Source organism: Danio rerio, chromosome 17, assembly GCF_052040795.2.
Source record: "Danio rerio strain M-AB ecotype USA chromosome 17, GRCz13ab, whole genome shotgun sequence".
Classification (NCBI taxonomy): Eukaryota; Metazoa; Chordata; class Actinopteri; order Cypriniformes; family Danionidae; genus Danio; species Danio rerio.
In genome coordinates, this window is record NC_141037.1 from 58,270,460 (window position 1) to 58,294,353 (window position 23,894).

At 33.4% G+C, this 23,894-nt stretch overlaps 1 protein-coding gene and 1 long non-coding RNA gene across 9 annotated transcripts in view; one reads left to right on the top strand and one right to left on the bottom strand.

Annotated features, from left to right (window-relative positions):
* Nucleotides 1-23,894, top strand: part of esrrb (estrogen-related receptor beta) — a 158,244-nt gene that overhangs the window by 12,043 nt on the left and 122,307 nt on the right. The gene's annotated exons all lie outside the window — the stretch shown is intronic.
* Nucleotides 10,181-13,184, bottom strand: LOC147840082 (uncharacterized). Of its 2 annotated transcripts, none has more exons than XR_015513936.1 (7): nucleotides 13,079-13,184; nucleotides 12,853-12,940; nucleotides 12,028-12,111; nucleotides 11,853-11,907; nucleotides 11,678-11,753; nucleotides 11,427-11,603; nucleotides 10,181-11,088 (listed from the first exon to the last, which is right to left on the bottom strand). It is a non-coding gene; the product is annotated as an uncharacterized LOC147840082 (long non-coding RNA). The 2 variants fall into 2 exon arrangements; XR_015513935.1 differs by having other exon boundaries at nucleotides 12,853-12,974.

The following is a 23,894-nucleotide window of genomic DNA, read 5'->3' on the forward strand; positions in this document are numbered from 1 at the left end:
ACAACAACAAAAAACAACAACAAATTTTAAATTTATATAAATTTATATATTTTATAAATATATATATATATATATATATATATATATATATATATATATATATATATATATATATATATATATATATATATATATATATATATATACACACACACACATGTTTAAATATATTTTTTATAAAAATATAGTTTAAAATTAATAATTTTATTTTCTGTTGTTGAACAGAGAATTTGTTTAACAGTGTTTACTATTATATTTATATTAAAAAATTCTTTTGTTGTTGTTTGGTTGGTATAAAAGCAGTTCTTTATTTAATTAATATATCATTTTTGATTTTTTTAGTTAAAAAGCCATGCACATTTTTCCTCAGACAATAATAAAATGAATGCAAAAACTATCAGGATTAAGGTTATTTAGGTTTTTTAAAATGGGTGTTTTTGTAGTGATGCCTATTATTTACTCCACAAAAAACAACAACAAACAAAAACAACAACAGATTACAACAGCAGAACTCTTTTAGCACAATGAAGAACTTTTCTGTACTTTGGGAAAGGCCCGGGTGCAGCTGAAGGCAAGATGATTCTTTTAAAATGAATATTTTATTTTCTGTTGTTTGACAGAGAATTTGTTTAACAGTGTTTACTATTATATTTTTATTCAAGATAATTTTTTGTTGTTGTATGGCTGGTATAAATGCAGTCCGTTATTTAATAAATGTGTGATGTTTGAGTTTTGTTTTGGGCGAAGCAGTGGCGCAGTACGTAGTGCTGTCGCCTCACAGCAAGAAGGTTGCTGGTTCGAGCCTCGGCTCAGTTGGGGTTTTTGTGTGGAGTTTGCATGTTCTCCCTGTGTTCGCGTGGGTTTCCTCCGGGTGCTTCGGTTTCCCCCACAGTCCAAACACATGCGGTACAGGTGAATTGGGTAGGCTAAATTGTTGATAGTGTATGAGTGTGTGTGTGTGAATGTGTGTGTGGGATGGGTTGCAGCTGAAAGGGCATCCGCTGCGTAAAAACTTGCTGGATAAGTTGGCGGTTCATTCCGCTGTGGCGACCCCGAATTAATAAAGGTACTTAGCCGACAAGAAAATGAATGAATGAATGAAAGAAGTTTTGTTTTGTAAAATTTAGTGTCCTTTGAGGAGCTATACAAGATATCTCCATTAAAACAGTAGAATTAATGCAAAAACTAGCAGGGTTTAGATTTTTTTGTTGTTGTAGTGATGGCTTAGAAGAACTATATTTGGTTTCTTGAATAAACTTTCAGTAATTTGTTTTTAAAAAAACAGATAATCAAAAATAATAATAATAACTTTTTGTGCAGACCCATGTACACACTGAAAGAAATGATTTATTGGATTGGCTGCAAACAATTAATGTGGGCTGAATTTAAAGAATTTAAGTTGAACATTACTACATTTAATTTGTTTGTTTAAATTTAGCCAATAAAAAATGTTTGCAGTTTAACTTAAAAAATTGTAAATCCCACAAATATTTTCTTAACAAAAAAAAAAAACATTATAAAAACAAAACAATTTTTTTTTTCAAATATTTCCCAAGTGATGTGGATATATAGATATAGATTATTCTAGATAACATCTTATTAATTTTTATTCTGGCTCGTATAAATAAAAAAATTAATAAATAAATAAATGAAGGTCAAAATTATTGGCCCCCTTAAGAATTTTTCGGTTGGCTACAGAACAACTCCACTTGCCTATAGTTAACCTAATTAACCTAGTTAAGCCTTTAAATGTCATTTTAAGCTGAATACTAGAATCTTATAAAATAACTAGTCAAATATCATGTACTGCCATCATGACAAAGACAAACAAAACCTCCATGGAAACAGCATGTTTATATATTAAAAAGGAAGTAAAGATGCACATAACTGATCCTTCAACTGGGGTCACTGAAAACACGGTATCTTCAGTTTTTACACTTATCAAAAATAACAGTGTTTTGCTGAACAGTTCTGGAAAGAAGCCTCTGTAAACATTTTAAATACTCACAATAGCGCTGTTTACTTGACTGTATGTCAATAAAAACACACAAAAGTGACGTGTGCTGTTTGTTCAAACCACTTATTGAAAATCTGAAGCTGAAACAACACAACTATTGAGTTTTTAAAATCGATTGTTCTATGTTCAATCCACCTAAACTTGTACAAAATAACAAGTTAACTTAATTCCCTCATGGGTAGCTCAGTGGTTAGCACTGTTGCCACACAGAAGGTCACTGGTTTGAGTCCTAGTTGGTGTTTTTGTGTGGAGTTTGCATGTTCCCCCTGTGTTGGCCTGGGATTCCTCCGGGGGCTCCGGTTTCCCCCACAGTCCAAACACATGCGCTATAGGGGAACTGGTCAACAAAATTGGCTGTAGTGTATGAGTGTGTATGTGTTAATGAAGGTCTATGGGTGTTTCCCAGTTCAGGGTTGCAGCTGGAAGGGCATCCGCCTGTGTAAAACATGCTGAAATAGTTGCCGGTTCATTCCATTGTGGCGACCTCTGACAAATAAGAGACTAAACTGAAGGAAAATGAACGAATTACAGACTCGAAGTTCATTGAAAACAACAACAACAACAACAAACAAACATATTCCAAAATACAAAATACAGCAGCAGCAGTGTCTCCGCAGCTCTGATTGATAGCCTGTACTACTGACCTCTATGTCTGATAAACCCACATTGGACGCATTTATTTGGGAGATAAACCTATGCATAAGACTCCGTGATGGTGCTTTAAAAGTGAGCACTCCCGCACTATTTCACTTGCACTGAGCCATCGAGGTCTCCCTAATACAATCCTCAAAGCAGATTTTGCACTTTGAAGATGCACAGCTTACATCTCTAAGTTGTTGACACACTGTAGCGTGTTTAATTTGTGGTGATTTTGAAAATTGCTCATTGGTTTCATGCTTGAGCAGCTGTTGTGTTTTTGTTTTGTTTAAAATGCATTGATCTATGGATGTCTATAACAGCAGTTATGTGGTGCTGAGTTTCAGCAGATTGATTCTGAATGATAATTCAGATGACTTTCATTTATTTATGTTTTGTGTTTGTTGTATATTGTGGCCAGTTTTCATACTCAAGCTGTGAGGGAACATGTTTAAGGGTTAAATACAAACTTTTATAACGCTGAAGCAACTTTTAGTTTTTGATTTTTTGTTTGTGAATATACAGTTGAGGTCAGAATTATTAGCCCCCCTGAATTATTCGCCCCCCTGTTTATTTTTTCCCAATTTCTGTTTAACAGAGAGCAGATTTCTTATACACATTTCTAATCATAATACTTTTAATAACTCACTGAGAAAAGTGTTGCATGCAGAACTGTTTCAAACTATTTATTTGTGTTGAATTTAAACAAACAAATTAAATTTAATAATGTTCAACTTAATTTGTTTGTTTATATTTAAATTATTTACTTAATTTGTTTGTTTATATTTAAAATATTTAAATTCAACACAAATAAATTGTTTATACCCTCTCATCGTAAAACAATTGAGTAAATCCAAGGAATCATCTTTGAATAATTTGTTCAGTGTAATCACTGATTTATTTTCTCTTTGTCATGATGACAGTAAATAATATTAGACTAGAAATTCTTCAAGACACTTCCATACAGCTTAAAGTGACATGTAAAGGCTTCACTAGGGTAATTAGGGTAAAAGGTTAGGGTAATTAGGCAAGTCATTGTATAATGATTGTTTGTTCTGGAGACTATCAAATGTAGCTTAAAGGAGCTAATAATATTGACCTTAAAATGGTTTAAAAAAAATTAAAAACTGCTTTTATTCTAGCCGAAATAAAACAAATCAGGCTTTCTCCAGAAGAAAGAATATTATCAGAAATACTGTGAAAATGTCCTTGCTCTGTTAAGCATAATTTAGGAAATATTTAAAAAAAAGAAAAGAAAATAAAATTCAAAAGGGGGTGAATAATTCTGACTTTAACTGTATTATTCAGCTGGTTCATCTCCTTGTGTTATTTTCTTTTGTGTGCAGCTGGTCTGAATTACATAAATGACTGTTTAAAAATGTCTTAATTAAGTTTGTCTTGTGTTTTAGTTGTGAGAATGTAAATTAATTAAAACTGAAGCTGATCAGCAGTGTATTCTCCATGCAGCACTGAAGTGACGTTATAGTGGGTGCATTCAAATGTTCTTTGGGAAGTAACTCAAACTTTAAATATAACATTTAGTTTTTGGTGTAAGTAATCGATAAAGTAATTGAGTTACTTTTTGAATGAAGTAATTAGTAGCTAGCTTTACTATTTTTCAGCAACTATAGCACAACACTGGTCATAAAAAAAGCATAAATAAGCGAGGGGGAAATGAAAACATGAAGCACAAAATACTGAACGCTGCTAATTTCCGGATATTTTCTCCAGTGTTGATCTCAAAGCACCATCAAACGATTTTAAATACGTAGTTTGAGCATGCTGCATTTCTATTGAGTGTAGCATGTTGCTATCGAACAAACGAAGCACACAACTGTGCCGAAGTGTGTGTGTGTTGAGGCAGAAGGAGTGTATTTGCGGTCTCAGCGTGTCTTGACAGTAGGGTCACTTTCTGCGCTCTCACACCCTGCAGTATCCATCCAAACCGCCCAACGTCACCCATCCGGCCCCCAATTCTCACCCAGGTAACCTTGGCATCCTCGGCGCGCCGTGACAGCAGGTTTAAAAATAAACTGGGGATAATGCATCCGCCAATGCATGCCACACACACAAATGCGCGAGCGTAAGGTGTGCTGTGTGAGACCACAGGAAGTAGTGCTGCTATTTGTATGCATATTGATTGGGCTGCAGGGCTTTTCTATCACAAATGCTAGCCATAGCATGACGCATCTTCTTCCCGATTTAGTAACTCGCACTCATTCAGTTGGAATAATAGAACTACTGTAGTAATAAAAACTAAAGTGATAAATCTAAAATATATAAATATTAAATAAAACAACATTGAAGCAAAATAAAAGGAAAGCACAACAAAATTGCGTATTTATTAAATGAAATGAAATTGTACTTTAAATAAACATAATTTAAATATATATATATTGAATCTACCAAAAATGTGACCTACCTAAATTAAATTAAATTAAATAATAGTAATACATAATTTGTATTATTATTACTATTAATTTTTTTATATTTAATTAAATGTTTTATTTTTGTTAGGACACTAACTAAGGTTCAATTATTTATTTAAAAAAAAGTTTTTTATTAAATTAAATAAAAAATCATTATTATTATTATTATTATTATTATTATTATTAATTATTATTATTATTATTATTATTATTTATTCAATTATTATTTAAAACAAATGGAACATTAAATAAACATTTAATAAATTGATCCTCAGTGTGACCCACCAAAAAAAAGTAATAAAATAAATAATAATAATGATGATGTATTATTATTGTTGTTGTTATTTATTTATTTATTTATTTATTTATTTATTTAATTAAGCTAAAATAATTGAACATATTATAAACAATAAATAAATGGAACCTTAGTGTGACCCCCACAAAAATCTAAATATAAATAAATAGATGAATAAAAATAATGAAGATGATGATAATAATAACAATAATAATCAATTTATTTATTTATTTATTTATTTTATTCATTCTAATTCATTAATTAATAATTTTTTTATTTTATTTTGGAGAGTCACCTTATGGTTTTATTTATTTAATGTTAGTTTATATATTTACTCAAATATACACTGTAAAATATATTATGCAAAACTATGAAACATAAAATACAGCTTTAAATCACAGGAATAAATGACAATTTATTATATATTCACATAGAAAACGGTTTTATTCTATTATAAAACCTTTTCACTGTTTTAAAGTATTTATGATCAATAAAAATGCAGCTTTAAAGACTAATTCATCAAATTTAAGCATGCAGAACTACTTTAATACCATATCACAGTGCCTACAAAACTATAAAATATGAAATAAACAGTTTTCTACATCCATAATCATCAGATCAGCATATTTTAATTACTTCTGACCATGTGATGTTGAAGACTGCAGTAATGATGCTGAAAATACAGCTTTAAATCACAGAAATAAATTACATTTTACTGTATATTCACATTGAAAACAGTTATATTAATCTGTAAAACCATTTGGCAGTTTTTACAATATTTTTGATCAACAAAATGCAACTTTTAAGAATAATTAATCAATTTTAAGCATGCAAAACAAATTTAATACCATATTACAATGCCCCCAAAACTATTAAATACAACACTTTTCTATATTTATAATCATCAGATCAGCATATTATGAAGATTTCCAATCATGTGACACGAAAGACTGCAGTAATGATGCTGAAAATACAGCTTTAAATCACTAAAATAAATGACATTTTACCATATATTCACATTGAAATCCGTTATCTTCAATTCTAAAACTTTTTCACAGTTTTTAAAGTATGTTTGATCAACAAAATGCAGTTTTTAAGATTAATTCATCAATTTTAAGCATGCAAACTATTTTAATACCATATTACAGTGCACACAAAACTATTAAATATGAAATACAGCTTTAAATCACAAGAGTTAATGACATTTTACAAAATATTTACATTGAAAATCGTTATATTAAGTTGTATGATTTTTAAAAACCCTATTAAACCATGCATGTGGTGTTGGTTGATCATGATAATCAGATGCTGAATGCAGATCTGCATCTCACGTCGCACCGTCCTTCGCATTAATGGCCAGTAAACGAAATTGCTCGCTAATCAAATGTTGCAGGGGGAAAATGCTAAGTCCGCTAATTTACACGTTTGCTAGAGAGAGAAAGAGGGAGCAAACGTGAGGCAAATGTCCGCGGGGCGTTTATCACAGAATGCTATCGGTATCGAGCGGCCAGTCGTTTGAAGGTTATGTTTCTGAGCAGTAATTGAAATGCAAAATAACATTAGGATCGATGGTTAGCTCTGTTTATTTATGAAATCAATATTGGAACGGTCTGTCACCATTGCGGCTCTGATTCCAGCTGACAGGCGTCCGGCGGCCGGCTCACAGTCATTAGCCTCACGAGCGGAAGAGCAGCGATCGGGCGGGATTCGAGACAGGAAATGATGTTGCTGAAAGTGTCTGCTTTAGGCTCTGTAGGCTGTGACCTGCTCTTTAGCTTTGCATGCTTTTAATTGATGGATTGCTCTCAAAAGCTGCATTTTGTTGATCAAAAATACTGTAAACACTGTGGAAAACATTTATAATTAAATATAACTGTTTTCTATGTGAATGTATAGTCAATTGAGATGTCTTGCTGTGATTAAAAGCTGGATTTTCAGCATCATTACTGCAGTCTTCAGTGTCACATGATCAGAAATGATTGTAATATGCTGACCTGATGACTGTGAATGTAGAAAACTGTTGTATTTCATATTTCATAGTTTTGTGGACACTGTGATATATTATATTTTTAGGATTCTTTGATTACCGGTTAAAGTTTATTTAAAAATAAAAATCTTGTAATGTTTTAAGTGTTTTTTAGCATCACTTCAGATCAGCTCAACGAAGTATATTGGGAAAAGGAAAAAATAAATAAAATGTATCTATACCTTATTATTTATTTATTTATTTATTTATTTACTATATAATTGTAATTAATTTATTATTGTCATTAACATTATTATCATTTAATTTGATTAATTAATAAATTAATTATTATTATTATTATTATTACTTTTATTTAATTCTTTATTATTATTTTATCATATTTTTGTTATTTAATTTATTATCACCACAATTATTAGTAAAAATTTTTATTATTATTATTATTATTATTATTATTATTATGTTATTTTATTTATTTATTTATTTTTGTTAATATTGTTATTATTATTTCGTTTTATTTATTTTTTATTATAAATATTTTAGTAGAAGTAATTTTATTTAATAATAAATAAAATCATCATCATTATTATTATTATTATTATTATTATTATTAGGATTATTTAATTTTATTTATTAATCAATTTATTATTATTATTATTATTATTATTATTATTATTATTATTATTATTATTAATATTATTCATGCTATTATTATTATTATTTTTATTAAATTATTTATTATTATATGTTATTTTATTTATTTATTATTATTATTATTATTATTAATATTATTATTATTATCCATTTATTCATTCATTTTCTTTTCGGCTTAGTCCCTTTAATAATCTGGGTTCACCGCAGCGGAATGAACCGCCAACTTATTCAGCATTTATTTAAGCTGGGAAACATCCATACACACTCATACACTACGGACAATTTAGTCTATCCAATTCACCTGTACCACATGTCTTTGGACTTGTGGGGGAAACCGGAGCACCCAGAGGAAACCCACACAGGGAGAACATGCAAACTCCACACAGAAATGCCAACTGACCCAGCCAAGGCTCGAACCAGTGACCTTGCTGTGAGGCGACAACACTACCTACTGCACCACTGCGTCAACATTATTAGTAGTAGTTGTAGTATTTATTTTATTTATTAATCAATGTATTATTATTATTATTATTATTATTATTATAACATTTTATTTATTAATTTATTTATTAAAATTATTATTTATTTATTTATATATTTATTTTTATTTTTTTTCATTCATTCATTTATTTTGATATGTCAGCTTCCAATGGACCAGTGATGTAGGTCTGGAGGCGGGACTTTCTGTTTGCATTACGGTTTACATTTACATGAACTCATTTAGCAGACACTTTTATCTAAAACCTTAGAGATGAGGATAACGTTTAGCACGTCATCTCTGTATTCTTCTAATGAGGAAATGTGACTGTCGAGTGCTCTCTGAATGTTCTGAAACGAAAAACCGTTGCAGGATGTCAAAAGAACATCAAGCGATTCAGAAAGAACGATTTCATGAACAACCTTTAAATAACCCTTGAATAAAGGCCAGATAACGTTGTATGAATGTTCTGTTAATGTTGCTGGAGGAAAGGGTGTTCATAACTTTGGGAACCTTTGTGTTGATGAGAAAATTTTGCTTTTGCAGGACCTTTGACATGCAGGATCTACTTGTTTAGTGTTTGACTGCAGTAAACACGATGAAAATAGTGAGAGCTATAGTAAATAACGCTGGATAAGATTGTTGTTGGATAATGTGTGTGTGTGTGTGTGTGTCTGCTCTCAAGTTGACCCATGTGTGTTCTCTGCTCATCAGGGGTCATTGATGAACTGATCAGTGGTCAGATGACATGGAAAAGCTGGGTCCACATGATGAGTGTGTGTGTGTGTGTGATGCGCCGGCCGGGCCGTGAGTGTTTGACTGATGTGTGTGTGTGTGTGTGTGTGTGTGTCTGTGTGCGCTTGTGTGTGCTTGTTTATGTGTGTCTGCATTTCTGTGTGTGTGCAGGTTTGTGTGTTTAAATGTTTATTTGTGTGATCACTTGTGTGTTTGTGCATTTGTCGCTCTGTGTGTGTGCGCTTGTTTATGTGTCTTCATTTCTGTGTGTGCAGGTTTATGTGTGTTTTTGTTTGTGTGTGTGTGCACGCGTGTTTGTGTGTTGCCGTTTGTTACCATAGCAACAGTAGAATCACCACAACAGATTAATTACTGTAGTTGTTGTGTTACCATGGCAACTGTAGATTTACCACAACAGATTAATTTCTTTAGTCGTTCTGTTGCCATAGCAACCGTAGAATCACCACAACCGATTAATTCAGGGATTTCTAATACCTGTTTTTTTTTCTCTTTGCTATGATGACAAGATAAAATATCGCACTAGTTATTTTGCAAGATACTAGAATTCAGCTTAAAGAGTGATTTAAAAGGCTTAACTAGGTTAATTAAGATAACTAGACAAGTTAGGTTTATTAGGAATTAGTCATTCTGTAGCCAATCAGAGAACAAACATTTATTAGGGGCCTACACTCTCAGAAAAAAAGGTACAAAATTGTACCTTTTAGGGTACAAATGGCCCGTCACTGGGGTGGTACCCTTAAGGGTACAAATTTGTACCTCTATTTAAAGGTACAAAATTGTACCTTCTACATTTGTACCCTTTAAGGGACAATTTTGTACCCCCACCGAAGGAACAAAAATGTACCTTTTTATATTATATAGCATTTTCAGGGTACTGACCCAGGCATTTTGATCCTTTGGTGACTGCATGCACAAATAAATAAATAAAATATTTTGGTTTGCAGATGTCCATTTTTATTTATTAATGTAGAAATATTTCATTACAACTCACAACTGAATGTGTCAAGAAATAAAATTACACAGTAAATATAAAGCAGACATGTAAAACAGTAAAAAGAACAATTTAGAAAACAAATAAAAATTGTTCATTCACTGTACAGTATATAATCTACCCTTAATACAAAGACCACAAGAATACTGTTTAAGATTTATAAACACATTACACAGGCTACATCAAGTAGTTCACTTTATAAAGTCCAAAGTATTTGTCTTTAGTCAGAATACCCAGTCACAATAAATAATTTGCCATCAAAATTTTCTCTGAATTTCAGAATGAAGGCAATGTTTCTCTATAAATTGCTTCAACAGTGCAGAAAACCAAATACATCAGTAGCCTCTTCCTCAACACCAGTAGATTACTCCTCATCATCCTCAAGTGGAGTTTTAATTTGTTGTAACACAATATGTGTTTATGCTTTTGGTAAACATGACATGTAAAGCACTCATAACTGGAAAATGTTCTTTGATAGTCATTAGGACCACAAGTTATTTAAAAATTTGCTTTATGCATGAATGATAGCAGTGTGCTGGATTAACTTGATGATTGTGATTATCCCAAGAGCATGTAGAGAAACAAAAAACAAGGTAGATCCCTCTGGTAACTGGAGTAGATCGAGGCTTGTCACCGTCCACCGTTCATTCAAAACATTCCACTGCAGAAACATCAAGGTGTTCTAATAAGATGGATATGTCAAAAATGTATATTCATCCACATCATTAGCCCGGCCAATCGCAATCCCATCAACTCTGAAGACGGCCGTGACATGTCTTGTTAACATAGTTGTCCAGTCGGTGGCCTCCTCCTGTACTTGAACTGTTGGATGTGGTGAAGATGATTCACTGTAAATGACAAAGCAATAATTACATTAATATCAGTCACTCTATCACTGATGAAGAGAAAATCAACATGCATAGAAAGTAAAATAATTAATATTCACCGATTAAAAAAAAAAAAGTATCACAGATTAAAAGACTAATATAAATTTCATTCATTCATTCAGTTTCTTTTTGGCTTAGTCCCTTTATTAATCTGGGCTCGCCACAGTGGAATGAACCACCAACTTATCCAGCATATGTTTTATGCAGCAGATGCCCTTCCAGCTGCAACCCAGTATTACGAAACATCCAGACACACTTATTCACACACACATTTATACACTACAGACAAATAAGCTTACCAAATTCAGCTTTAGCGCATGTCTTTGGACTTGTGGGGAAACCGGAGCACTTGGAGGAAACCTTTACGAACACTGGAAGAATATGCAAACTCCTCACACAAATGCCAACTGACCCAGCCGAGGCTCGAACCAGCGACCTTCTTGCTGTAAGGTGACAGCACTACCCACTGCATCATCCTAATATAAAGAATATCAAGCATTATAAAATGCATTTATCACAGCATATACTGAACAGAAAACAACATACGCACCTGAGCACAACGAAATGTTGAAGTGTCTCGCTTAACAAGGCTGGCAACATGAGAAGTGCTGCTGTAAAATCAATTCCTGGAACATAAGATGTGGCATACAAACAAATATGAAGGAATCCATCCAAAGCTAGAATTTAATAATATTAATCAAGTGGAGAAAGTTTAGAAAGAGTACCTCAGAGTCAGGTCCATAGCATTCTTCAGTTGATCTCTCATCTTTCGATGAAAACCTAGAAAATAATTTTAAACACGTGGGTGTACATTTATTGTTGTTTGTAAGTAAAAACCTACAAATTTAAAATAGTATGTAAGCCATTAAAACCATGGTATAAATAATGAGACATACTTACATCTTGTAACTGAGCCATGCTTTCATATGACATGCCTTCATTGATCTGATGCTGTTAGCCTGCAGTATGTTGTTCAATCTTGTCCTGAAATACAATTGGAAACTTCATAAACTTCAGGAAAGCAATAAGATAAAGCAATAACTATTTATTTATAGTATTTTATTTATATATAAGTATAACGTTAAACGATAGTAAAACACCAACAATTCTGGACATGAGAGTTTGTGGACACTCCTCAACATTAATACAACTTAGACACTGAAACGAAGATATGTACAAGCATACACACGCCACGTTTGTAACTAGCCACGTTTACATAATCAGTCGCTTTGCCGGTGACAAAATTGTGATTTTTCTTCACAAAATGGCGGTGTATATAACCGTCTAAAAATACATTTCCGCGGTCAACCGTGGCTAGAAAATGGCCTCAAAATATAAAACATTATCGATAATTACAAATTCCAGTATTAATAACAAAAGTATTTATATCAAGGTATATGAAGACTTCAGTCGCGCCAGCTCCGGGCCACACCGCACATTACTCACGGCCCGATTCCGGTGCACGGTTACGGCAGCGTCGGCTCGCTTCTGCCGCCGCATCTGGCCCGAGTAACGATACAGCAGACGGACTCGGGCAGGCGAGAATCTAGCCGCAACTGGCCCAAGTGTATTTTGCTATCTGGGTTGCGATTATATTCCGCCGTGGCAACACTTAACAGTTATTAATAAAGCAGTAACGTAACGTAACATATAAGGCGCGAATACGTAACGTAGGCGATAAAGGGAACTTTTACACCGAGAAAACTAACAGCATATAGTACTTACCTTCTATAACGTTATGTCCCTCGGTGACTTCGATATCACGTTGTATTAACTTCTTTAATAAGCTGCAGACATCTTAGCAAACTCCATCCTGCAGGCCAACGTACACCAGCCAGCCCGGAGCACTTAAAGCGGGGGAAAGCCGAGGCCAGAGAGTCAGACAAAATCAACAGAACACGGCTTCACATGTAAAAATGAGACTGAAAATATATCTTTAATACATTCTTACCTGAAAAGTGTGGACTCCAAAATAGACTTTTCTTTGAAAAGCGTGTGAAGTTCTGTGTAAACAGCCAGCATACTCGACCGACCGCCTCAGTAACAAACACTACTATGTCTCAACAAGCCAAATTCTTAAAGAGACAGCAACATCACCACCTGTATGAAGATGCTGTCCCTCTGCATGGTTCTTATTCTACATCCCATATATACTATAGGGACTTAAACAGTAAGCAAAGACCAGTATTTACGTTTTTAATGATTAAAATTACATTTAATTATAAATTAAATTATTAACATTTTTGAGAAAGAATAGTTTAAATACATGAAAAAAATTAATTATTAAAATATTTAATTCAATCAATTTATTTATTTATTATATTTTTAAATTATGTATTTTAGTATTAATGTTTAGTATTAATACATTTAAATTAGTGTTATATAGTGTCTTGATCTTATCATGAGCTGAGGGTACAATTTTGTTCCTATAGGGAAACAAAATATATAATTGTACCTTTAAAGGTGCCAAATTGGTCCTTTACGGTACAATTTTGTATCCAAATGTGCTATAAAAGGTACAAAAATGTACCTTTCAAACCTAAATCTAGACATTTGTACCTTTATAGCCCATTTGGGTACAAAATTGTACCCTAAGGACCAATATGGGACCTTTAAAGGTACAATTTTATATTTTGTTCCCTCTAGGAACAAAATTGTACCCTCATTGTACCTTTTTTTCTGAGAGTGTAATAATACTGACCTTATCTTATGGTTTGCCTAAAAGTGAAACAAATAACAATTAGCTTTTATTCCAGTCAATTATAAAAGTCTTTCTCCTGAAGACATGCATAATAGGAAATACTGTGGGAAAAATCACAGCTTTGTTAAAGATCGTTTTAAATATTAGATAAATAATTGAGATATATTTGACCTGGAGGGTTAATAATTGGGCCTTACTCCTGTATTTCACACACATTACTGTAACGCTGATGAACTCATTCAGTGTATTATGCGTCTTATAATGCAGGACTCGATGCTTTAGGTTTCTAAAAACAGCAGACTGCATTAAAAATAAACGCTTTATCTTCATTCAGAGACTAAATGTACCAACACGACTGAACAGCACGTCTGTGTCTTCCATTAGGAACATATTTGATTTGGCAGCTAATTATTTAGCAGAAAAATGAGGAATATGCATTATTTCTAGTGTAAAGTGGGAAAAAAAAGGGGAACGATTTTAAAAAAACCTTCCCAAGTGAGCTCCGCGCGAGGAATGAACTACTTTTTCACATGATGAACTGTTCAATTCAAGAGGGAGCTTCAGCGCTGGGCTCACACACTTTTACATGTTAACTCTTTCCCCGCCGCGTGCGCCTCAGAGCCTCGTTTACTGTACATTCGTCACTGCACGTTATTATAGATTGCACATTATTCACCTGAAAAGAGAATGTGCTGATATTATTCATTACTCAAATACACACTAGATAGTACACTTCTTTCTGGATTTATAACACACACACACATTCATTCATTCATTTTCTTATCGGCTTATTCCCTTTATCAATCTGGGGTCGCCACAGTGGAATGAACCACCAACTTCTTCAGCATATGTTTACACAGCGGATGCCCTGTCAGCTGCAACCCATCACTGGGAAACACCCACACACTCTCATTCACACAAATACACTATGGACAATTTTAGCTTACAAAATTCACCTGTACCGCATGTGTTTGGACTGTGGGGGAAACCGGAGCACCCGGAGGAAACCCACGTGAACGCAGGGAGAACATGCAAACTCCTCACTGAAATGTCAACTGACCCAGCCGAGGCTCGAACTAGAGACCTTCTAAAACATTAAGGATAAAAAGGTGAGAACACAGTGATTATACTAAAATACTATGGTGAATTATGGTAAATAATGTAGTGTTTTTGAACCATACTATAGTAAAGTGTATTATACTGTATATATTATAGTATACGCAACTCTTTGATAATGAGTGCTCCAGCTTACCGTAATATTAACAATAGTGAAGTGACTGTAATAAATACTGTATTAAATACACTATAGCTCATTTGTTTTTATTACTGTGCTTGTGTGACCATGGCAACTGTAGAATCAACACAACAGATTAATTTCTGTTGTTGTTGTGTTACCATAGCAACTGTAGAATCACCAGAACAGATTCATTTCTATTGTTGTTGTGTTACCATAGCAACTGTAGAATCACCACAACATATTTATTTCTATTGTTGTTGTTACTATAGCAACCGCAGAATTACCATAACAGATTCATTTCTATTTTTATAGTTGTGTTACTATAGCACATGTAGAATCACCACAACAGATTCATTTCTATTGTTTTTATGTTACCATAGCAACTGTAGAATCACCACAACAGATTCATTTCTATTGTTGTTATGTTACCATAGCAACTGTAGAATCACCACAACAGATTAATTTATATTGTTGTTATGTTACCATAGCAACTGTAGAATCACCACAACATATTAATTTCTATTGTTTTTGTGTTACCATAGCAACTGTAGAATCACTGTAACTGTAAAAAAATAAATAAATTATGGTTTATTTCCGGAAGCTTGTGTGCCAAAAAAAAGGAAAATAATGACCATTAAATTACAGAAATTTACAGTAAAATAGTCAAGTGTATTATACTGTATATATTATAGTATACGCAACTGAATGCTCCTGAAAAAAAATGTGCCAAAAAAAAAAAGTAAAATAATGACCATTAAATTACAGAAATTTACCGTGAAAAACAGAGGTTGAATTACAGTAGTTTACCGGAAATTAAAATTTGAGGGAATTAGTTCCTAAATGTAGCACATATTAGTTAGTTAGTGATTGCTCACTGCTGTGTTTGCATCAGTCTGTCGTTGATCACTTTTGCTCTGTCATCAAGCAGTCGTGTGTGAGTGTGAGCTGACCTGAATCACTGTTGGCTTTTATCCTGCAGTGTGCACTAGTTAGAGCCCTCGTGAGTGTGTTTCTCCTCCCCCACATCCTGAGCAAAGGAAGGAGGGATCGATAGATGCGATCTGTTACTGGCTGCAGCGGGACGTTGCGTGCTAAAGCCTGCCATTGCCAGGCAGATGAACTGAAGGAACACTTTTCACCAGATTGGTATTACGTGTTTAATAGCGCCCTAAACCCTTGAAAGTTTTTAATATTTAGATAGTTTTTTTTAAGTATTAGGACTGGACCATACTGGTCAAATTATAATGCTATAAAGAAAATGTTTATTATATTTAATTATAAGAAGAATTATTATTACAATAATTATATAATAATAATAATAATAATAATTATACAATAACAATAATAATAATAATAATAATAATAATAATAATAACATTAACATATAATAATAATAATAATAATAATAACAATAACATTAACATGAAATATAATAATAATATATACTACTCCTACTACTACTACTTCTACTACTAATAATAATAATTATAATAATAACATTAAAATATAATAATAATAATAATAGTAACATAATATGTACTACTACTACTACTAATAAAAATTATATACTTAAAATATAATAATAATAATAATAATAATAACGATACAAAATAATATAATAATAATGTAAATATATATTAATAATGATGATAACAATAATGATACAGTAATAATAAAAATAATCATGTAAAATATAATAATAATAATATTATAGTTCTAATAATTTTAATAATATAATAATAATGTAAAAATATAATAATATTAGGGATGATGATGACGATGATAATAATAATAATTTTACCAATAATAATAAATATTAATAATAATAATAATAATAATATATATTATATAATATAATTTAATAATAATAATAATATAATAACAATACTAATAATATTAATAATAATAATTTTTAAAATATAATAATAATAATAATATATTATAATAGCAACATAATATATTTTACTTCTATGTTTCACTTTAAAAATATATTTATTTTATAAATTTATAAATAACATTTTTAAGTTATAAATCTTTTTTGTTTTAGTTTAATTCATATTTGAATATTCCAGTGTTACTTAATGCTTCGTCACTTTCATTACTTACCTTGATTATTTTATGCTGTTATAAATTAAAGAATGAGGAAAGTGAAACAACATTATGGGTAAAGAAGTTTTAGCAAAACGTGAAAGATTTGCTGGAATTAAATAAAAATAAATTACTTTTTTTAGTAATTCAGTTTTGCAGTTTAGATTAATCATGAATATTTGTACTTAAAAACATTTAATTAAATAAAAATAAAAAAAGTATGGTGGAGCTTTTGACCAGACCTCGCCTTCATTAGTCAATTTAAGTATTTTATGGTGTGATACAGTTAATAAAAATACAAAACGAGCACAGCGAAATAACATTATGGGTACGGACTGTCATTAAAATGTGCAAAATTAAATAAATAAAGACCACATAAAATGACATACCACATGCTTTAACTGAATACATCTGAACTTAAAACATTGCTACAGTTGAAGTCAGAATTATTCGCCCCTCCTTTGTATTTTTTTTATTTTTTATTTTTTTAATATTTACCAAATGATGTTGAACAGATTCAGGAAATTTTCACAGTATGTCTGATAATGTTTTCTCTTCTGGAGAAAGTCTTATTTGTTTTATTTTGGCTAGAATAAAAGCAGTTTTTATTTTTTAAACACCATTTTCAGGTCAATATTATTTGTCCCTTTAAGCCATCGTTATAGAATAAGTTGCTAATTACCCTAACCTGCCTGGTTAACCTAGTTAAGCCTTTTAAACGTCATTTTAAGCTGTATAGAAGTGTCTTGAAGAATATCTAGTCTAATATTATTTTCTGTCATCATGGCAAAGAGAAAATAAATCAGTTATTAGAGATGAGTTATTAAACTTTTATGATTAGAAATGTGTTGGAGAAATCTGCTCTCCCTTAAACAGAATTGGGGGAAAAAAATAAACGGGGCTAATAATTCAGGCGGCTAATAAATCTGACCTCAACTGTAGATGCATTTTCACAACTACACGTTTTTTAGTAATTCAGTTTGGCATTTGGATTAATTTTAAACACTTAAAAAATTATTTGTCATGATTTAAAATAAGGTGACATTAATTAATGCACATTAACATATTCACTAACACGAACTAAGAATCGTAAAGCATTTATTACCCACAGTTCAGCATTTACTAATGCCTTATTCAACATGAACTAACAATGCATGACTTCATTCGGTCATTTTCTTTCAGCTTAGTCCCTTATTTATCAGATGTTATCACAGCGGAATGAACCGCCAACTGTTCCAGATATGCTTTACACAGCAGATGCCCTTCCATCTGACATACAGAAACACCCATACACAGTCATACACTCACACACTGTTTATCCACATTGCTCTATAGCGCATGTGTTTGGACTGATACAGTATTACTGTAAATAAACTCATCTGAATGCATGAAATTAGAGTCAGTTTTGTGACATTTCAGATGTTAAGAGCATGATGTGATCTGCACTTGCTTTTCTTTTTCTTTATCCTCAATCTCTCCGTCCATTTCTGATTGGCCGAGATCCACCTCCTGGAATCAGTCGATCATAAATCCTTGTCAGATTCCTCGGCGGCTTTTTAACAAAGTGCTGGTCTTCACCTCTCCCCTTCTCTCTGTTTATCTCCACACTAATGAACGAGCGTCTCTCGGCTGCGGGCCACAGATTAAAACGGCTCCCATGGGCCCGAACGAGCGCTGCTTTACACACACTCTCACACACACACGGCTCGTATTCCCTCAGCGGCTGTAAAACCCCTGCCGCTTTTATGGCCACACATTTCCAAGTGTGTCGAAACCCCCGGACGAACCCGACGATAATAAACAACACAGTCCAGACTCAAACAGAGAGTATCAGTGCGGCTGCCTGCTTTCTTAGTGACGCTGTTTCAGTTTTGCTGTCGGGATTTTCACATATTTCCCAAATGATGTTGAACAGATTCAGGAATTTCTCACAGTGTTTCCTCTAATGTTTGTTCTTCTGGAGAAATTCTTATTTGTTTAATTTTGGCTAGAATAAAAGCAGTTTTTAATTGTTTTTAAGCCATTTTAAGCTCAATATTATTGGCCCCTTCAGCAATATTAGTGTTGGATTGTCTCCAGAACAAACCACTGTTATACAATGACTTGCCTAATTACCCTAACTTTACCCTAATTACCCTAGTGAAGCCTTTACATGTCACTTTAAGCTGAATACTAGTGTCTTGAAGAACATCTAGTCTAATATTATGTGCTGTCATCAGGGCTTGACTTTAACTTTTTTGATCACCAGCCACTGTGGCTAGTAGTTTTCCACCATTTCCACCATTTTCACTAGCCACAATTTTATTGTTGGGAAAATATATTTTATATGAATAAATTTGGGTTGCGGCATGCTAAAATGACTTCATTTAGATTGTGTGTGTTTTCCACTTGCCTCCAGGGGAGAAGGGGAGCGAATAACTGTTGTTGACAGTCGGCTCACAAACTGAGACACAAACCGTGAGGAGATGCATGAGTTTATAGTTCACAAAGTTAAAATGCAAAGAAATAAACAGTAATTTAATGCCCTGCTACATTTGTTATTCGTAATTTCATATACACATAACCACAATTTATATCATTATAAAGATAAGTGTGTTCATGTAAACAGTATAAATGAGGATTCTCTCTCGATCCCCTGGTCTAAATTATAAATCTTGAATGCAGACTCAGTGCAGGAGGTCTCCTGAACTGTCTATTTTAACCATTAGCCCTGCTGGTAATATAGAGGATTTAGTTGAACACAGCAGCACGGCGATGTGTCTGAATGTGAATGAACTCCTGATAAAAGTCAACATCCGCCATTCTTCAATTCTCGCACTGCTCTCCCGACAAAAATGCTTGCAGCACACACACAGCTTTGCTGTATGATCGGCCCTGACAGGATCGCGGAGAAAAAACATGCAACAAACCCCGTGGATCATGGAAACAAACACATACGAGCCTTCATGAATGGCTACTTTGTGCCGTTGGTCTGTGTCGCACTCACAGCTTGCTTGAAACTGGCAGGTCTGCCTTCGGAAAGCACGTGCTCTCATGAATAATTAAGCAGCCGGCTCTTCTCATAGGATAAGAAAACTCCGCTATGAATAATAATGAGAAACTGACGCGTCATCATTGCACTTGCAGTACTGCGCTACGTCACCGATTTTGATCCGCCCCAAAAATCATTTTAAACCTGGAAGCTGAAATTAGCTGACAAAAGCTCAAAATTATCCAGTTTACCCCACAATTAAAGCTGACAGGTGCTAACAATAGCCCCTTTCACACATACAGACTTTTCTGGAAAATTGCCGGCAATTTTCCAGAAAGGTTGTATGTGTGAACAGGTCCTTTTTGAAAATACCGGTAAATTCGTTCTGGCTATTTTCCGGAAAGAGAAGTTGTAACATTACCGGCAATTTGCCGGAATGCTGCGCTGTGTGAATGCAGAAGGAAGATTCCCGTAATAAGCGCGTGCACGTCTAGAACGTGCTGACGTGAGACGTCTGCTTTAGCCAATCACAACAGTCAGACGCATTTACGTCCGCGCGGTTTGTGAGAATAAAAGCCTTTGAATATTTTTCCAGACACATTTAGCTGCTAGAAGTTAGTCAGATCACGTTTATATGTTCTTCTTAATGCCAACTGTGTAAATAATCATTGATGAGATGCTAATGATAAGCCGTTGTTTGTTTACCTTCAAGCTTTGCGTGTGCCTGTGAAACAGCCTATGAGCGCCTGCACACGCACATATTATGAACATCTCGACATGCGAAAGTGATCCTGCGAAAGTTGTTCACAATATTGATCATCCACAGAGTTTGTAATTTAGTCAAATGTTTACAAACACAAGCGCAGTCGTTTACAGGCTATTTGTGGTGAATGATGTCAGAATTTACCGGTATTTTGGAATGGATGTGTGAATGCTCTTTTCCGGAAAATTTCCGTAACGTCCTCGCCTGTGTGAACAGCACTTTTTTCAATATACCGGTAAAGTCGTTCCGGAAATTTTCCAGAAATTTACCGGTATCACTGTGTGAAAGGGGCTAATGTCTTAGCTGATGCTCAACACACACAAATCTGTTAATATAAAAAAAAAAGTTATCCAGGGTGTGCTGAACCTTTAACAATGGAAGTTGAAAATGTCTGTTTGTTATTTGAAGTTTAAAAAAATAAAAATAAAAATCCAACAGTGGATCTAACTTAGACATTTCACATTTAGATCTTTTCTTATAATGAATAATTGTGTTGTCTAAAATAATTGAATTGGTGTTGCAGTATTATAAGCTTTAACACAGAACTTAAATATGACACCTTATACACACTTTCCAACCACTGATACTCCAACAGCTTTCATTCATTCCATTCGTTTTTGCGGAATACTATTGTAAACACACCTAATATTGTATTATCATGTATTCAACATACAGTGAATATACATATTTTCTGCAGTAAATATTATAACAAATAAATAACAGTATATCCAGATGCATCAGAATAATGTAGCTACTAGCTAACAATGTTTATATACTATACTATACTATACTATACTACGCCTGTCTAATATACCTCTGAAGCTAACTTATCCGAACTGTCTCTATCAAATGTCCAGTCTGCATCATTCTCATGGTCACCAAAACTCATCTCATCCTCACTTTCATCTGCAGGAGGAGCCAGCTCTGTCCTTTTCTTCTTTCACTTACCATAGAACATGGTTGTGCTCGCTAATACACTGTTCACTGTATTCATATAGATCCAATAGTAGTATTGTTGTTAAAACTGGATTTTACCCATAATGCAAATTCCATTAACATGCGACTAATCAACATCATATTACTAGCATTCATGTTGTTACTGTTACAACTTAAACGTTCATAGATATATACACTAGATATCGCATAGAGACCCTCAGCATGTGTCAATAGCGCCGCCATATTGGTACAGTGCTCCCAGGACAAATATCATTTAACCGCACTAGTCAAGACAGTGTTATTACGTGAAGATGCGGGACTTTAGCGCTGTCTACGGGTGTAGTAACGAGCAAACAAAGAAAACAAAGCACAAAGGCAGAACATTTCATAGGTAAGATTAAGTTTTTTCTGTTTTTGTATGTTCTGAACTTTTGTGCTAATCAGGTAACGTTATTGATGATAACAGTCTCTTACTGCATTCACCATACGGCAAAGCAGCTCCAACTCGCACTAAACACTCGGCTTATGCTAGTTTTGTTGAATAAAATCAGCAAACAATGCAAAAGAAATATGACAACGAGATGCTGCGCTGCCAGAAACTTGTATTATTGTCGGCTAACGTTAGTGAAAGAGTCGCTCGGGGGATTCATTCACAAACGAATCGCTCCCTCCGTCAGTATGAGGAGTGAAAGCAGGAGAGGAGCTGTGTTTCAGGACATGATGAGATCAAGTTTAACAGGGAGAGTGAATAGTACATTTCTGTACACACAAACACAAGCTTTTTGTCAGGAATGCCCGTGCGGTCACTGATCCATCAATGTAGAAAAGTGATGTAAAATTATACGTTTCGTAATTAGAAAATAAAAATTACATACTAACATCCAGCAAAACTCCCGATCACAGATATATGTGTATATGTGTATATCTCTGGCTTTGGATGGCCACAATCCTCCACTGTACCTTGGTCCCGCATTCATTTCAAAGGAGCGCTACCCTGTAGCAAGATGGCGGCGCTATTGACTCATTCCGTCCAATAGACAACAATAGGCCAGGCGACATCTAGTGTATATATCTATGTTTAACGTTCACAGCTCACCTAGCTAGCTAAGCTATTGCAATATGGCACAGTGTTGCTATTTGGCAGCACATACATTTGATCCATTTACAAAAAAAACTGATTTGATCAATAAATTTGAGTTGTGAGTATGCCACCATAACTCACTGCAGGTGATGTTTCAGATGTTTTTGTGGATCTGACATAATTTGATCCTTTGTTTTTATTGATGTTTACATTTGCATTCAGCGGCTACTCACATTAAACACCAGTCTGTCAGAAATCACGCCATAGAAAAACACTGCATGTCATGTGACTTAACAAAAGCACATCATTGGCTACTCTAAGGTCTTCTCTTTCTATATAAAAAAAATAATGTTGGTCTTAAAGAAACAGTGGCAGGGGAATGAACATAAACATCATGCTGCCATACGGCAACACCATGCGGTAGAGGGTTAAACAACCAAATGAAATGTAGTAATCCTCAACTTCATTTGTATGTTTAAAAACAGCCCATATAAATTGTTTGCAACCACACCTTAAAAAACTGAGTAAATCAAATAAATCATTTTATTTAGTGTTTTTGTGCATGTGAAGTGCAGATGGAGGAGTGTGAGAGTATGCCTAGAGTTAATTGAGTTCATCCTATGCTGCTGTTTTTTTATCAGCCAATCAGCCGCGGCCTCTGACCGATCTGATACTGACAGAGAGAGCGGCATGAACCCGCTGACTCCGACCACATGAAGGACTCGCTGCATTACCATACACAGATTTTTGCTGCTTGTTCAAACTACTGAAAGTCCACATGAAGTCTAAACTAAGCATATTAATGTTGTTAGCTCACATTGCTAGTTTTGTTCCATTTTATTTTATTTTATTGACTTTTTATTGACCCCATTTTATTTTATTTTATTTATTTTTTATTTTATTTTATTGACCAAAAGGGCCAATTTTATTATTTTATTTTATTGACTTTTTATTGACCCCATTTTTATTTTATTTTGTTTTATTTTATTT